Source organism: Cervus elaphus, chromosome 32 (genome assembly GCF_910594005.1).
Source record: "Cervus elaphus chromosome 32, mCerEla1.1, whole genome shotgun sequence".
Lineage (NCBI taxonomy): Eukaryota > Metazoa > Chordata > Mammalia > Artiodactyla > Cervidae > Cervus > Cervus elaphus.
In genome coordinates, this window is record NC_057846.1 from 21,250,670 (window position 1) to 21,269,655 (window position 18,986).

Sequence of the window (18,986 nt, forward strand, 5' to 3'; positions counted from 1 at the left end):
ACTCATTGTTTTGCAAAGACTGGGCAGACTAAGATATTTAATTCACATTCTTTCCCATAATAACAATTCATTTATCTGTAGGCCATTAATCTCAGAATTCAACACTGTAATTCAGCCAAGAGTCAGGAAATTAGCAAAAGCAAAGTCCCAGCAGTCTAAAAATGTTTTCCCAAATTCCGTAACCCAAGAATGCCTTGTCGATGTGCGCTGCTCATTAAAAAACTCTGCAAAGTTGATTTGCCACAGGGCTAAGACGTGGTGATAACAGACTTGCACCAGATTCACAGGTAAAGAACCAGATAAAATGAGACTAGGGCAGAGCTGCTGAAGGGCAGCGCACAGAACTCCACGGCCGACCCCAGCAGCTCAAGGGCAGAAACGAGAACTTTAACACACACATTGAAAGCTCAAAAATCTAGTCAGTCTCAGACCAATAGTCTCCTACACAAACAAGCCATTTAAACACTGTTTGTAGTAGTGTTGCCTGGATAATCCAATGGACAGAGACCTGGTTGGCAATAGATCATGGGGTCGCAAGAGTCAGAGACAACTTAGCGACTGAGCACTCATGCATGTAATCTTTCAGGACAACACTGCACGGTAACTACTTTAATGATGACTGTTACCATGGTAAACCTCAATGTTTGTTGGGTGAATATTTGTTGAACCCCTGGGACTGTGACAGTGAATAAGACAATAAACCTTGCTCTCATGGGGTTTGTAGTCTAGAGAGGAGAAAGGTCAGTATAGAAGAATGTGCACTATCACATGATTTCAGCCTGAGATAAGGGCTGGGGGTGAGATCGACAGAGAATGACTAGGGGGTGTCCTTTCAGATGCAGGGGTTGAAAGTGTCAGGTTTGTAGGTACTGTGATGAAGGGTGGGATGGAGCCAGCCATGCCACGAACCCGGGGGAGAGCATCCCGCACCTGGAGGGAGGCTCCCTGGGAGGTTTGTTCCCAAGCAGTGAGGAGGGGATGGGAAGAATGAATTCAGGGGCAGCAGTCAGCTCCCATGGGGACTGGAAAGGTTTTGAAGCTGGGGAGGGACCAGGTCTGATTTAAACTTGTAAAAAAGGATGAATTGTGAGCTGGGAGGGTTGAGGAGGGCCATAATCAGCTGAGAGAGGCAGTGACTTGAAGCAGGGTGGAGCTGGAGTTCAGTATCCTGATGAAAACAGAACAGTCTTTCTGACAATAAGAGCAGCTGAACTGAAGCAACCCCCCCCACCCCAAGCATGGAGCATGTGCCAGGACCCTGTCCCCTGTCCATCCCCCTGCACCCTGAGAGAGAGAGAAGCCCCACCATCATCATCCCATCGAGCAGTTCAGGGAGACGTAGCTGAGGGAGGTTCAGACTTCCACCCGGGGTCTCACTGCTAGTACATGATATAGCTGGGTCTTGGAGCAGAGCTGATTTGCTCCAGAGTTCACGTTTTTAGACATGATATAATTTTCAGAAAATGAGCATTTCCCATTTCCCAACTCCACCTGGCAGACTTTTTTGAAAATTAGACAATTTAGTCAGAGGAATTAGCCCCAAGAAGTCCAACCAGAGAGCACCATTCTTTACTCTTGTGAGGGAATCAATAACATGATACGGGTACAAGTCCTGGCTTTGTTTCTTTTAAATTGAATATCTTTATTCTCTTAAACATCTTCCAGGAGAGTGTTATTGATTGTACCGCATTTCAATAGTACATGTTGATTGTAAGGAGGAAAAAATGTGTACATTCTGTTAGAAGGCAGGTGCAAAACAATTAAAGAAAATTTGGGACAAAAGCACTCCAAGAGCTTGGCTTACCCCATTCAGACTCAAGGAGGAGGCCACATTCAACACAAGGCAATTTAAAGCAGTGAATAGCCTGTTTTCCAGTGACAAAGCGACTGTGTAAATTGAGAAATGTGAAGAAATGCCATTTTGGAAATTTGAGCTTTACAAAAATATTTTGGCTTAAATTTAATTAAGGAGCTTTGTAGTCTAAAGATGAAAGCATAAAAGTAGTTATCTTTCCAGGAAGGATGTTTCTCCTGTTAATGCTTTAAGGAAGAATAGCATCTTCTCAGGTATACATACAGGTGTTCTTTCCTTCAAAGATGGACCTGTTAGAGCAAGTGAAAAGGCAGCATGGTGGAAACAAGTTTATCGGAAACACCTGCCAGAGGCCAGAAGGAGAGAGAAGGACAATCTGAAGGGAAAAACTATATAGAAACAGGCCCCAAAGAAAGTAGAAAATGCTAACATAATAATGTTAGAAGCACGAGAAGAAATTTCTGGGGAAAGCTTGACTAAGAAAATGTTTTGAGTTGGTGGGTATGTAATTCACATAGCAACGCTTGGTGTCTATTTTTTCTTTAAATCTTTTTAATTGAAGTATCGTTGATTTACAGTATAGCGTTAGTTGCAAGCATACAGCAAATGATTCATTTATGCATATATGTGTACATTGTTGTTGTTTAGGTTCTAAATCGTGTCCAACTCTTTTGTGACTCCATGAACTGTAGCCCCCCAGACCCCTCTGTCCACAGGATTTCCCAGGCAAGGAGACTGGAGTGGGTTGCCATCTTCTCCTCCAGGGGAATCTTGGAGATTGAATCTCCAGTTCAGTCTTCCCGACCCAGGGATTGAACTCATGTTTCCTGCATTGGTAGGTGGATTCTTTACCACTGAGTCATCAGGGAAGCCCATATGTATACATACATACATACATATTATTTTTCAGATTCTGTTCCATTATAGGTTATTGCAAGGTATTGAATATAGTTCCTTGTGTTATATAAATAGGTCTTCGCTGTTTGTCTATTTTATATATAGTAGTGTGTATCTGTTAATCCCATACTGCCAATTTATCCCCCCTTCCCTCTTTGGGAACCATAAGATTGTTTTCTGTAAGTCTGTTTCGTTTCATGTGCATGATTTTTTTAGATTCCACATACAAAGGATATCATGATATTTGTCTTTCTCTGTCTGACTTCATTTACATCATTTCCTTAGTGTGATCATCTCTAGGTCCATCCATATTCCTACAAATAGCATTATTTCATTATTTTTTGAGGCTGAGTAATATTCCTTTGTGTGTGTCTGTGTGTGTGTGTGTGTGTGTGTATAGACACAGAGTTTGCTTCTATGTCGTAGCTGTTATAAATAGTGATGCTGTGAGCATTGAGGTGCATACATCTTTTTGAATTAGTGTTTTCCTCTTTCTGGATATATGCCCAGGAATGGGATTGCTGGATCATATGGTAACTCTATTTTTAGCATTTTATGGAACCTCCATACTGTTCTCCCTAGTGGCTGCACCAATTTATATTCCCATCAATTATGTGGGGGTAGTTCTCTTTTCTCCACAAATAACAGTATTTGTTACTTGCAAACTTTTTGATGATGGCCATTCTGACCGGTGAAAGCTGATACCTCATTGTAGTTTTGACTTTCATTTATCTAATAATTAGTGATGTTGAGTGTCTTTTCATATGCCTGTTAGCCATCTGTATAACCAACAGAAAATGTTTATTTAGATCTTCTGCCCATTTTCTGATTAGGTTGTTTATTGTTTTGATATTAAGTCAAACAAGCTCTTGGTGAATTTAGGAAATTAAGTCTTTGTTGGTCGCATCGTGTGCAATACTTTCTTGCAGTCTGTAGGTTGTCTTTTTGTTTATGGTTTCCTTTGTTCTGCAGAAGCTTATAGGTTTGACTGGGTCCCATTTGTTTATTTTTGCCTTCATTTCCATTTCCTGGGGAGACTGACCTAAGAGAACATCACTATGATTTATGTCAGACAGTGTTTTGCCTCTGTTCTCTTCTAGAAGTTTTATGATGATGTGTCTTACATTGAAGCCTTTAAGCCATTTTGAGTTTATTTTTGTGTATTATGTGAGGATGTGTTCTAACTTCATTGATTTACATGCGCTGCCCAGCTTTCCGAGCACCCCTCGCTGAAGAAACTGTCTTTTTTTTCCGTTACACGTTCCTGCCTCCTTTGCTGAAAATTCGCCACAGGTGTGTGAAGACTTGGTTTGTAAGTTGTAGTCTACTTACTTTTATTCCATGTTATAAAGAAAGCATCTAGGGGTGAGGACCAGAGGCGTCATTTGCACCCAAGACCTCCTCAGAAAGGAGAAAGGAGTCAATCCTGAGAATCTAGAATCCCTATATGTACTGATCCCTAAAAACGAAGTGATATCGTCCATGATATCTAACCGAGAAGGCGATCTCAGCAGATGCGCCACCTTCAGTGCTGGTGACGTAGCGGTAAGGTGCAAAGAGGACCCGTTTGGGGAGAGAAAGAAGGCAAGCTAGGAGAATGAGTTTGACTGGGGTCCTTTATTCTCCTCTTACCCCCCAGGTCACTTAAGGCAGGCCTGCTTAACTGGAGCATTTTGTGCATGGAACTGTTGATTTTGAAATGTAAATCGACTTTGATCCATAGAGGCAACATATTTTTGACCTTGTACTTGGGTTCTGAAACTTTCAAAACAATGATTGCTTTTAGAGGACATGTACTCTGCAAGCTATCTTGAGATTAAAGGACTATTTCGGAGTTGAAGTCAAGTGGTCCATTACTGAAGTGTTCTTTGTTTTCTGTTTATTTGACTGTTGATTAGTTGGGTTGGTTGATTAGTTGCTTTCCATTGTTGCCATGCATAATGGCAGAGTTCCCCTGGGTGCCAGCTGCCTGGAACCTGCTGTGAGGGGACAGAGACTGCACTGGCTATATTGTAATTGCATCCCCACCCAAGGTCTATGGGACTATTACTAGACTTTCAACATCACGCATGTTTTCATTCACAGATTTTGACTGCCCGTCAACAGGATAGCAAAATGTTCTAAACCCCTAGAAATAAAGTAGCAATAAGGTTCTTGTTCCCATGAAACTTAAATTTCATGCATGTAATAAAGAGGTGAACAGATAAGAGGACAAGATAATTTAAAGCTATTTTTGAAAAGGTGATATGTGTTAGAGTAATAAGGAAGCTGCTTAAATTGGTTGGCCAGGCAAAGTATCTCTGAGGAGGTGGGTGTGTACAGAGGCCAGAATAACAAGAAGTCTCCAGCCATGCAGGAGTTTTTTGGGAGGGAACCAAGGGGCTTCCCAGGTGACCCAGTAATAAAGAATCCAACTGCCAGTGCAGGAGACTTAGTTTCGATCGCTGGGTCAAGAAGATCCCTTGAAATAGAAAACAGCAAACCACTCCAGTATTCTTGCTTGGAGAATTCCATGGACAGAGGAGCCTGGCAGGCTACAGTCCATGGGGTCGCAAAGAGTCGGACACGACCAAGCACGCACAGAAGCATGCTGCATGCTTCCAGACAGAGTGCACAGACCCCAAGAGAGAACGTCTTTGTTGAGCTCCTGGAACAGAAAGGCCCCTGTCATCAGCTGGACACATCCTTTCCTGTTTAAGCCCAGGACATGAGGCTGGTTTGCCCTTTATGGTCAAAACCAGATGCACTTCACTGACCTTTTATCAAGTCAAAAGAGCTGCATTCAGGTAAACTTAAATACTTATCAGGTAACCATATGTGACTTCTTGTTTTAGTGTTTAAAAGGGTAGAGCATTCTTCGGGGTATCTGCCCCTCCAGCACTCTCTAAGATAAACATTTGTGATAAGTGTGTTTTAAAAGAGCATGAGGTTTTGAAAGTCCTTTCACCAGGACAGGACAGGCCATGTCTCAATTGTTTAAATGCCAAGAATCAGTAAATATTATTATAAATATTTTTTCAATAAAATCATCAAAGGTATTTTCCCACAAAAGTGAGTTAACCATTGCCATCTTTTTAAACACTGCTGTCCAATTATTTTAAATAATGGATAGCATTTAACTACGTTATTACTTGAAAATAGCTTCAGTGAAAACTGTCAGCTAAATTTTCTTAGGTTATCTGACATTCCACTGTTTCTCTTATTATTTTTTGAAGTGACTATTTATTATTGCGGTCAATATGTACGTATAGACCTTACCACTTGGTAAATTTTGATCACTCTCTGCTATGTCTAATATCTCCTAAATACAATGAAATGAATGAAATTCTGTGTTGTTTACAGCACCACCTTATTAAACAGAAAGAGTTGTGTTCATTTCATTTTCGTTATTATGAAGAATAATCTGGAAGGAGCAAGAAATGCTTATCACAGATGCACTTAGTGGTAGCCTTTTATGTCTATGTCTAAACAAAATGACCTGACTTGAAAATAAAATGGAAATATTAAAACATGGCTTTTCTGTGAGGTCAGATGCTATCACTTGGGAATTTTTAAAGAGAAAGCATAAACCAGGCAATAATAGATTTAGGATTTCTGCAATGTGGTCAGAATAAGATTGAATTTGGTGGAATAAGTTTATGTTGAATATTCAGAGCAAGATTAGATAGCAATGTTAACCAAATCCACAGATTTTCCTGGGGTGAAAATATCTCATTTCAGAGAAACCTTATGTTAGGCAAGTATGTTCTTAGAGGTAGAGAGGGTTTTTTTGTTGTTTTTTCTTCTTTAATTTTTTTTGTTGTTGTTGTTTTCTTTTCCATCTGTCGCAGGGAAATGGGATATTTTTGAGCACTCTTTAATATGACAACTGTTAAAAAGCAAAATTACACATTACATTTTGGGTTGTGGGTGGCTTAAAGGTAGACAGAATAATAAACTCCCTGTTCAGGAAAAAGGAGTGTTGTTGTTATTGTTTATTTTTATAGCTTCTCTTTACTCATAATAGTACAGACCCTTTTGGCTGAGTCACCTAGCTAGATGTGTCCTGGGGGACAAAGGAGTTCTCAAAACAGTAGGACGTTGCCTTATGAAGGGAGGACAGCATAGGATAAAGGCCCAGTTTTATAACACGGCCAACCACTGAAGGGAACACTTGATCCAGTTGCCAGTAAAATCACTATTGTTTTCTTTCTTTTACCAAGTGGCTCAGCTCTATCAATAAATGCTACTCAGCAGGCCATTTTAAATTCTAGGCACCTGAGGAAATTTCTCGACGAAGCCCTCTCTTTAAACAGTAGTGCAAAATTACTTAAATGACGTGTACACTGGCGGGAGAGGACATGCAGGTAGCCGGCCGGACCCCGTCTGCCTCCGCCCCTGTTACCGTGTCTCCCCTCCGCCTGGCCATCTCGTTCATTCTCTTTTGCCACTGATGTGTTTTCCACGCAGACCAGAACTGAAGGATAATTAATCGCCCATGAGAAACTCGTACGGGCCGGGTGACTGTGCAACTTAACCTTTTGAGTTTCTGTTTCTTCGTTGGTAACATGGGGATCCTGCTAAGAAGCATCTCTTGGGGTTGCGGTGTAAACGTTAGCTCTTGTTAAGATGAGGATATCGGAAAAGCTGATGAAGCTAGGGGCCTAATTCTGCCGCCGGATGGATTATTCCGCAACCCCCGCCGGTGCACGAGGCCCCTAGCGTGCAAAAAAAGACGGAGACAGGTATAAGCTGCGTCCCTCTGTGACATTTCATGATTTGATTAATTTAATGCAACAAGCTCGTTCAGCAGACCTGGCATGTCATCAACAGGGATGAAACTGTAGAGCATTGACTGCAGCCCGGACTGGCGTAGGTTTGGGGGATGAAATGAGATTGAAGACAAACCCCTGTATCATGCCCTGGGTGCTCTGCGTTTTGTGCTGAAACGCAGCACTGTTGGGAAGCACCCCGGGGGTGGGGTGGGGGGCTGCGAACAAGCCCCAAGGTCACCAAGTACAGAGGACTGGGCTTGAAGAAGGGACATCGCATGGGGGCTGGAAGGTGTGGGAGGGGGGCGATGCTCGGATCTCATACAAGGCCTCAGAACAGGAGAGCATCACTCTCCGCATTGCACAGACCAACAATTTAGAGATGCGTAGCTGAGCTAAGAAAACCCACATCAGTAACTAAAATTACTGCCTTGTCTTTAAGGATCTACAGTTTACTTATTTGCTTCAGTTCTTTCATCAGAGCCACATCTTTGTTTTGGGGGGAGTTGTTTTTTTCTGGGTTGAACATAACAGATTATACATATATGTGTGTATATACATAGATACATAGATATAGTAAGAGAAGGAGAATGTTATTGCTTGTAAACATGAGAGTTGAGATTATTATTAGTATCATCTTCAGGGTGAAATATGTATCAGGCCTCTTCATACCCTAGAAATGCAATGAAACACATTATATGATATTTTGATGACTTTGCTTGTTTCCCTACATGCAATGCAGGATGTTGTGCCATGAGACTGGATAAATGAATAAGCCATCATTGAAGACTTGCTTCAAAAAACCAGCTGTCTTTAGACAGATACTCGTGTTTACGTAAATATTAAATACACAGAAGAGAAGGAGAGCGGAGAACAAGGATGTATGTAATGTTTATGAGCCATTTACACAGTCTCTGTTTGCTTTCTTTATTTTGCGCTTCTTTATTCTCTTTGAGATGCTTCTGTTCTTCCGTAGTTCTCTGAGTGTGATTTCTGCCCATCACGGATCCTCTGAGCCATCATTTTACCCACATGCTTTATAATTGTTTGCTGGGAACACATCTTCGGCTGGAGCCCACGCACTCCAGTCTGCCTGCAGTGTCCCTGTGGAATGCTTTCCCTCTGCTGGGCCCTACGGGTGTCGTATCTGTTTTTATTTAATCTCCCAGCCCACATTCACAAGGTTGAAATAATGTCACCTTGACCCCCGCGTATGGCAGAAACCTCAGGTTCTGCCCTCTTCCAAGAACTGAGACCTGAGCACCTCTATGCCCAGACCAAGGACCCATGGGCAGAATTTTTCCTAGTCATTTTCCTAGTCAATTAATTTTATACATTCATATTTTGTATATTAGTATTATGCCATACTAATATATAAAATATTATGTCATACTAATACATAAAGTATACATTTATGTATTCTAAAATGTATTGGAAACAATGTAAAACAGGTGAGTGTGCATAGTCTCTCAGCTGTGTCCAACTCTGCGACCCCCATCGACTCCAGGCTCCTCTGTCCATAGGATTTTCCAGGCAAGAATACTGGAGTGGGTTGCCATTTCCTCCTCCAGGGGATCTTCCTGACTCAGAGACTGAACCCACGTCTCCTGCAATGCAGTGGATTCTTTACCCATTGAGCCACCAGGGAAGCCCCAAAGAGATGAGAATGGAGAGGATTTCCTTCATGAGAGTGAAAGCCCTTCCTCTTTACCCAGTAACTTCTAAGGCACCTCCCAGAAATCCTCCAGGGAACCCAAGGAGCAGAGTTTATGAACCACTAGACCAGATACCAGAGAAGGCAATGGCACCCCACTCCAGTACTCTTGCCTGGAAAATCCCATGGGCAGAGGAGCCTGGTGGGCTGCAGTCCATGAGGTTGCTAAGAGTCGGACACGACTGAGCGACTTCACTTTCACTTTTCACTTTCATGCATTGGAGAAGGAAATGGCAACCCACTCCAGTGCTCTTGCCTGGAGAATCTCAGGGACGGGGGAGCCTGGTGGGCTGCCGTCTATGGGGTCGCACAGAGTCGGACACGACTGAAGCGACTTAGCAGCAGCAGCAGCAGGCCAGACACCTCTTTTGTGTCTAAACTTAGATGGTTCTGGGAGAAAGTAGGCATCACCATCTGATGGTTGCCAGCTGCTCATCTCTCTTGGGTAATTTCTCCCATATACTCTTCCTGTTCCTTTTTAATAAAGTGAAAAAACTCATTGAGTGTGAGATTGCCTCTGAGTCTCTTTGTATCTTTAAGTTACAAAACTCTCATTTATTTCTTTAATAGGGACCATCTTAGGCAAATTGGCACATATGGTCACCCTGTCTTTAATGATTAAGTGGGACAGTTTTGGTAGGGTTTCTTGCAATTTAGAAATATTTAATACTATAATAAGATGCATTTTGTTACCATTTATCTATGTAATTGTCATCTTAATAACAGATATATTTAAAGATATTCCCATAAATTGCACGTGAACAAAAATAAGACTTCATTTTTTTTCCCCAAAGATCTTACAATTATAAACTCCTTTAATATTAGATTGAATGTAGCCCAACATTAAAGGGAAAAAATATTATTAGATTCTCCTTTCACCTTAAAATATTTTCCTACACAGATACAGATTCTAGCATATGTAATTATAAGTCTGACGTGCCAAATTTCCAAAATGCTATAATAATATATTGTCACTGGAAATTAATTATTATTAGGAATACATTCATTATTATTCAGCAACCAAGTTTTTATTATTTCCAGCTCTTAAAAATTTGACACAAAATATGACTTTTAAAGCAACATGTATAAAATGCTCCAAATAATTTGGATATCTGTAGACTGGGATAAGAAGTTGAGAGGTCTTCAATGCAGCATCCTTCCAATGGGCATGTCCATTCCTGAACTGTTTAGGGGAGAGATGCATTTTCAAGGTTGCTGCTAAGTTATTTCAAGCAGAGTCCTTAGGTTTTGTTGTTGTTTTTTTTTTTAATTTGAGTTTAATACAAACTACATCATATCACTGAATCTTTTAAGATCTGCCAGGCTCCTCTGTCCATGGAATTTTCCAGGCAAGAATACTGGACTGGGTTGCCATTTCCTACTCCAGGATTTGTATTTTTATATTGAGTTGTCTGACTTCTCCATTATATTAGTATGTTCTTTGTCTTCCTGTGCTGTAATAAAAGGCAAAGATAAAATTTTCATTATCCTTCTTTTCTGAGGTTTGCATTCTTTTTTCCAAGAGTAGTTTCAGTGTGTTAATAGCATGTAAATATGACAATCGAAAGTGCTTATCTGTCATCAGGAAGTGAAAGTAGGTGTGGAGTACCAATGTTCCTTTCTTTGTCTGCAACCTGAAATTTTTGTCATGAAACTATAAAAGAAGCTGGGTGAAAATTCATAGTCAAATATCTCCTGGCATATTACCCCGGTAATATGTTTCATGAACTATTATTTTAAACAAAGAATACAGTAGAATTGCTTCCACTTTGACAGTCTGCTGACAGTTTATAACAATGAAGATGCTGTCTGGTATTTAGATATATGAGAAACTGGTAGGTTTCCAATTTTGATAGGTTTGGATATTGTGTTTTAAGAAATTAAATAGCAACAGCAAATCTTCTTTTTATTTTTTAAAGTTTATTTTTAATTGCATAGTAATTATACATATCCATTCTTATAAAAAATAAATAATGTAAATTAATCACATTATTTGATCTGCACTTTTAATTGAGTTTTAATTTTATTTTAATGCACTATATATTAAGTTGAATGGATTTAAGGTGGTGATTAATAAAGGGGGAGCTTTTTCCCCATGTCATACATACCTTATTCTGTTGCAGTTATTTGTCATTGTTATGTTGTTATGAATGACCTAATTTTACTCGTTCTTTGTTGTCTCAAGCCAGATGACATGAAAACAGTCGAGGCTGTACTGTATGAACATATTTTTTGAATTAATTTAGATGTCGTTGGCCTTTATCAAATCATCCTTGATTCTCAATAGACTTTGCAGGATAAAGATATATATGTAAACATTTCGGGTTTGCTTCCAAAATGAAGGATTAGAACTAATCTGGAGATGTTCCTTCTAATTTACAGATGCTTTGGAATAAGAAATTTCCTTAGCCAATTTGGATTTTCCAAAATGTACAAGATTGAAGAAAAGCAAATGAATGCTTTGATGCTGAGGTACAGGGGGTAAAATGAAAGACTGAGATTTGCTCTGAAATAATTCAAAAAATGGGAAAATAATTTTTGAACATAGGTGATGGTTAAATGGTTATTGTCCTGTTTTTTCCTGTTTGTGAGTATGTTTGAAACTTCTCACAATAAAAAAGAAAACAGGAGTTATTTTCAAGCAATATAAGAAGTAGTAACTCAGAGACTTCTTTGAACACAGGTCTTTTGACAGAGTTGGTGACACTGCAGCCTTGATGAGCCATCTGCCTTACCTCAACATTACTTTGTAATAGTACTTTTTTTCTGCCTAAGGAAGAGTTTATTATAAGACTTTTACCCTTTAAAAACTTTAAACATGTTTCCTTTTTATAAAGATTGAATTTATAAGACATGAGAGTTTAATTAAAGTGAAAAACAAAATTGAACACTGAAGATTAGAGATTTATTTCAGGGTTACAAACACATGCCTCTCTCCTGGCTGGTATCACTTTCAGATAAAAATGAATGAATGAAATTTGAGTATTGCCAGCTTGCTGCTCTTCTCCATGATTCTAAGTTGATGACTCTAAGTTTGTAAGGTTTTCCAAATGACCCCAGAGGGGCATATTCACAGATGTTGATCTCTCATAAACAGTTTATGATGGTTTGGATTTTTTTAAAAATATGTGTTATATGTAAAATACCATTAAAAGTCCAGGCAGCCTGGTATCGTATACATGTTTGTGAATTTATATTGGTCAACATCACCATAAAACAGTATGCTAGGTTGTTTCAAGTGTCTTGAAGTAAAATGAAGGGGCAAACACTGAACCTGTGTTTACTACTGTGAAAGAAATCTGACACCCCACTGCATCCTTATTATTTTTCATACCCTAAGCTAAACAGACTAACGGCTGTTAAGAAGCTGTCAGGGGAAGCGTGTCAAACACTAGGTGGATCATGCAATCAGACTGGTGTCGGGTTGGAAAAGCCAGTAGTTGGAAAGAGAAAAAAAAGTGACCTTGTACTCTCAACATTGTCTTTACTCTGAGTAGAGCAGATGAGATTGTGAATTATTCAGAGCACTGAAAGCTTATAATTGTTAGCAGTGGTGGCGGCAATAGAGGAGAGAGACGAGACTGTTTTAGTCCAAATGTCTGATTCTATTAAACATCAAAGGAGTCTTTCCTTAAAACCATCTTTGGGAATTTGGTTGGCATGGACCCCATGAAGAATTCCTTCCCCTGTTTGATAGGTTTTTGGGAATCTGGGTCAAAGAAGCACAAGTTAATATTTAGCGTAGATTTTTGGAAATACAGAGTAAAAGAACAAAGACACTCTAGGGAGAGGATTTGCTGTTTCAGCAGGTAACTGTCTAAGGAGCCAGTCCCCACGTGACAGAGCAGAACCTCTGAACTCCGAGGGGGTTGCACATTTTATGTAAATGATCTTATCTTATTAATAACAGGTTGAATAAGATTTTAGAGCTGAAAGAAAGTGTTCACCACCTAGTTATTAATTGCAATTTTTAAAATGAGATTTGTAAGATAATAGTCATTTTACGTTTCTAGCAATTTCAGATAAAAACTGGTTTGCCTTTGTCAGATTTATTCATGTACCTAGAATGTGGAGTGGTACCTTTATTGAAAACGAGTTATAATATTTAGTTCTGATTTTATTTTAAAGTTTGCCATGGATTTTTAACTTTATGAGCTTAAATTGTATTTTTTAGGAGTTATTTTATAGTGCGTTTTGGATTTTTCTCTCCAAACTGAAAAATATTTATATTTTTCTCTTGAAAAGTCATAATAATATTGATGGCATTTTGAAATTTCCATGACATATTTAAGGAACTGTGTGATGCCTGTGTATGGAATTAAAATTTAACATCAGAATTACTTTTAAATGTCAAACTTGAAGAAAGACATTTTAATAATATTTACTGGATATTATAAAATGTCATTTTTTTTCTATTTTAATGCTTTTTATAAAGATTGACTTATAATGTCAAAAATAATTTTACATATGAAATAAATGGCTAAAATATTTATGCATTGCCTCAGTACTGCCAAAACAACTATCACTTGGCTTGGTCCTGAATCTTATATGTCTACCAATAGTAATCAGAATAAGCATTTAAATAAACCATATGATGCCCCTATGTTCTAAATTCTCTTCTAAATTTAGAATTGCGTGTTTTTTGGTACAGAGACTATTTTAAACTATGTGTCTTTCTTTCTAGAGAGTCCTTTTTTTGGGATAAATGGAAGAGGTTGAAAATGACAGTGTTTCATTGTAGAAAAACAGATCAAACCTTCCCTTACAAAATAATCTTGATCACTGTTTTCATCCATTTTGATGATAGTTTCCCCCTCATTCTCTGGATTCACCAGGTACTTGTCATCATTTTATATATCAGATTCCAACAAGGTTGAGTTTCAAACTAAGGTTACCACTTGTTTGTGCTAAAGAAAACCCTCTAACCAAGTGGGGAAAAAGTCTTCTCTGAATCCACTGAACCGTATAATTTAGACCATTTTTATATCAGACAGAAAATATAATCGGGGGTTGTAAAGAGTTTTCTGAGGAAATAGTTTTTGAACTTTACACTTAGCAGATCCAAATAGGACTCCCAGTCTTTAAATAACTTCCATAGATTTGAATATAGTGACTTATTTTTTCCTCCAGTTTTATTGAGACATAACTGACAGCACTGTATAAGTTTCAGGTGTACAACAGAATGCTCTGACTTACGTACGTCATGAAGTGAGCTAGAGGACAGGAGGAGGGAGAAGTGGATGAATGCAGTCCAAAGGTGCAGAGTTCCAGTTATGAGATAAATAAGTGCTGGGGATGTAATGACAATATGGTAAATATAATCAACACTGCTGGATGTTATATATGAAAGTTCTTAAGAGAGTACATCCTGAGTTCTCATCACAAAGAAAAATTTTTTATTTCTTTAATTTTGTATCTATATGAGATGAAGGATGTTTACTAAATTATTGCTAAATATAACTTATTTTTTAATGAAAGAGATACTCAGGAAATGATAGGTATTTTTCTCATCTTAAACCTCAGGTTCCTAATTTGTCAACCGTTGCTGCAACATATATTAATATATATTTAATTTGGGGGCTTCTAAAGAATTACAGTCACACTGTTACTTCCATATCAGGGATTCGTTTTGGGTCCGTAGTTTCTATTTCTCCAATACAGTTGTATCTCTCCCTTATATTTTAAATACAGGTTTTGAGTTAAGCATATATATTGTTTGATTGTTAACTAGAGGAAAATTAATTCTACCTAGGTTATTTGTTGTTGTTCAATCAATAAATTGTCCATGGACGCAATTTGTCACCCCATGGATGGCAGCACCCCAGGCCCCTTTGTCCTCCACTATCCCCCAGAGTGTGCTCAAATTCATGTCCTTGGAGTCGGTGATGCTATCTAAGCATCTCATCCTCTTCCACCCCCTTCTCCTCCTGCCTTCAGTCTTTCCCAGCATCAGGGTCTTTTCCAATGAGTCAGTTCTTCGCATCAGGGGGCCACAGTATTGGAGCTTCAGCTTCAGCTGAATATTCAGGGTTGATTTCCTGTAGGATTGACTGGTCCGATCTCCTTGCAGTCCAAGGGACTCTCAAGAGTCTTCTCCAGTGCCACAGCTTAGAAGCATCAATTAACCTAGGTTAACACGTGTTTGTAAATATTTGCGAAGTTTGGTGAGCTTGTGTATTCATGATAGAAATGGGCTCAAGGAATTAATCTTTGTATCAACTTTCACCATAATTTTTCTGTGTATGTTTCTTATTTAGTTGGTATATTTTTGTTTTGCAAAGACATAAATGTTCAGCACTTATATTCCATGTATATTTATTGAGGATCTGCACTGTGCCTGGTACACTGGAGTACCTGAGTGACAATTTAAGACCAGGTTCTTAAAAGTTATCAGCTACGTTTTAAAGCAACATATGATTACAGGGAGATGTGTTACAGAATGCACATACTCCGCGTGATTGAGAAGGAATGAATCATGTTAAGCCAAAGCAGCTGGGAAAGGCTGCCTTAAGAGAAGCAGCAGGCCTGTTTTTAGAGAAAGGGAAAGTTCAGATGAAGACCAGTGACACGCGCAGCCTGGGCATAACGTGGAATTGGAAGGGACGTGAACGCGGACCCGCCAGGGAAGCTCCACCTCTCTTCTCAGAGAAGATGATGTTCTCAGGCCAAGGCTGGGCCACAGCCACGCACCATTTTTTTTTTTTTTTAAGGGCTTTTCAGTACCAAGTTGCAGAGGTTAAAATTTAGTAAATTCTCCTTTGCTCTCTTGAGTTTTTCTGAAATGGGTGAAATTCCTTATCTTCTTGGAGGGGTTTTGGTTTTTCTCTTGCTAAGAGCAGCCGACAGTTGACGGTCTCCCTGAGGCAGGAGACTTCCCAGGCTTTGCTAGCCAGTACCCCCCACCCCCCCACCCCCACCGCCGCCCCCAGCCTGGTCCTCTGATATGGGCGATCCATCTGCCTTCAGGTGCTCACCCAGACCCCGTCTCAGCTCTTCTGATTGGCAGGTGGCCTCAGCATCCCCTCTTTTAGGGATCCTTGAACTGAAGGGCAGGTGTCTTTCCTCAAAGCTAGTCACGTGTTTGGGCTTCCCAGGTGGCTCAATGGTAAAGAGTCCGCCTGCCAGTGCAAGAGATGCAAGAGACGCCAGTTTGATCCCTGGATCGGGAAGAACCCCTGGAGTAGGAAGTGGCAAGCCACTCTATATTCTCACCTGGAGAATCCCATGGACAGAGGAGCCTGGCAAGCTACAGTCCATAGCATCACAAAAGAGATGGATTTGACTTGAGCGCACATGCAAATCATGTGTGTATCTCCCTGCATTGATCGTGAACTAAACAGGAACAAGGGTGTCTTATTCATCTATGGACTCTCAGATCCAAGGATTCTTGTTGAATGAATGAATGAGCAACTAGCTGTTGCTTTCCAGAGCAGCTCCAGAAACCTGGCTGCAGCAGCGGAGCTGGATTTCTGAATCCTGAAATGTAGGGCAGATGCTTTAATATTCACACCCTTGGGACAACTCAGCCATTCACTTTGTCTTTAAAATTCCCAGAACCACTACTAGAAGCAATATTATATCATGTAGTGTACTGAAAGTTACTCAGTCGTGTCCGACTCTTTGTGACCTCATGGACTATACAGTCCATGGAATTTTCCAGGCCAGAATACTGAAGTGGATAGCCTTCATGAGTCCAAACTAAAATTAGAAACAAAATTTTTTTTCTAGTTTTAAATCCAGAAAAGCCTTTTAAAGAGGAGTCTGCCTTCACAGGAGCTTTGACTGGTCAGTAAGCATTATCAAGGTGAATTATATATTTATACATGTAATCAAGATGAGTCCATGAGCATGTGGATGCGCTCTTCACACACACTGCCTCCCTCTCTGATAGTCTCCCACTGGGTGAACACGAGTAGGTATGTCCTAAACACCACTTGCCCCCATCTCCAGCTGATTTTACAGAACCTTCCAGTAGAGGGACTCCAAAGAGAACTCTGAGGCCAGGGGACAAAGCCTGAGCGAGCCTGGTTGTATTGGGAGATCAAGGCCCAAGGTGCCTTTGAGACTTGGCCACATCATCACTTCCCTCACCCTGTGTTCCTGTCGGGGAAAGCAGCCCCAGGGTGTGTGTGTAACCTGCCCCAGGTCACACAGCTACTTAATTGCCCAAATCATTATTGAAAACGGGGCCACTCTTGACTTGAGAGCTTAGATCCTTCCCTCATGGCGGGGTCTTCCCTGGAGACGTGATGAATGAACACAGACCTGGCCACCCAGGAGGAGGGCATAGGACACGGAGACGGCGCCGCACGCAGAGGTAACCCGAGTGGCCGTGTTCACGTGGCAGATTCTCGCCAGGCTCCTTTTAGTCCCAAACTCAACTGTTATACGAGGCTCAGAAGACGAGAGGAGACTCTAAATTTATTCCGTGAGTCACATTTACATTATTCTTCCCTAGAATGATTTTCTTAGGAGTCTTATTAAAACTTGGACGTCTCAGATAAGGGCCCATGAAAAAAAAATTTTTCCCCAAACATTTTTTCTGCTCTTTTCCTTTTTCAGCCCATGAAAAAGCTGTTTTTGCCATCTGAGTGCCTTCTGTTGTTTATGGAACAAACTACAATGCTAAAGAACAATTTGGCCCTGTTCAGTTTCTTTTAATGAGAAAAATATGAGGCTATAAAAATTTTTTATAGGAATAAAGGCTATTAGAAAGAGAGGGGGGTCATATTGATACCTGCAACTAAGCTGATCGAAAAACAAAACCAAAACCACTTCCAAGAGGCGCAGGGGTTCAGCTTGGTTTTGTAGAAGCCTTCTGTCTGTCCATAGCATTCCATTCTTAGATGCGTTAGGGAATATTTTCTATGTAAAATTCACCTTTAAAAAATGAAAAGTGCACATCTTGGTAACAGAACCACGTGTCCCACGGAGCTACATTTTGGTCCCTCCAGATCCAGCCAAGTAGTGGAGATGTTTTCCTAAAATATTTTTTTGTTATATTTTTCCAGTGTTAGAAAATGTTAGTGTTCTGTGGCTATTATCCGTATTGTTAGAAAAGGATTGTATCTACATCAGCCACCGATTCAAACAGACATGTTTCTGTCACAGCGCCTTGGAGATCACAGATCTGCTCAGCCCTGTGGGTAACTGCTTCGGGCTTTGATCCTTTCTCCCTTTCTCTGTCTCCAAAAATAGATATTGAGCATGTGCTCTGAGCTAGGTGTGGGGGATGAACTGCACAGGTGATTTGCTCTCTGCCCTTAAAGAGCCGACAGTGAACCTGAGGATACAGATGAAGAAAGGATGGCTTGCCTGCACTCAAGCCGCACACGCTAAGAGCGCTTGTTGCAGGCCCAGAAGGGCTCGGGGGTATTGCTCTCAAGTTTCCCAAAGAAGGGCCGCTGAAGCCCCTAGCTCAGCGATAACTAAGAAGAGGCAACTCTGGGGAGCGGTGAGACCATGTTCCATTCTGGGGCCTATGGGTTCCTTAGAACTTGAGTAATTTTCTTAGCATCTCGTCACAAGCAGAGTCCATGGTCAGGACGTAAACTGGGTTTGTTAACCACTGGATTCTGCTTCTTCATGGCCATCTTTGAGGGGATCAGTCCTAGGGGATCCGGCAGCAACCTCTGGCCAAGCCAGACTTGGTAAACAGTGGCAGCGGTGAGGAGAGTGGGCCATGTGTCAGGGTGCGTGTGGCTGTGGGAGCCGGGTGGGTGAAAGGTCTCTTCCACCTGAGGATATTTGGAGACTGTGGTTTGGGACCCAAAGAGGGGTGAAAATTCACCTCCCTTTTCCTCTTTCTCTT

General features: G+C 40.4%; 1 protein-coding gene across 7 annotated transcripts in view; it reads left to right on the forward strand.

Annotated features, from left to right (window-relative positions):
- TENM3 (teneurin transmembrane protein 3) overlaps positions 1 to 18,986 on the forward strand; it is a 614,750-nt gene that overhangs the window by 116,828 nt on the left and 478,936 nt on the right. The window lies entirely within an intron of this gene.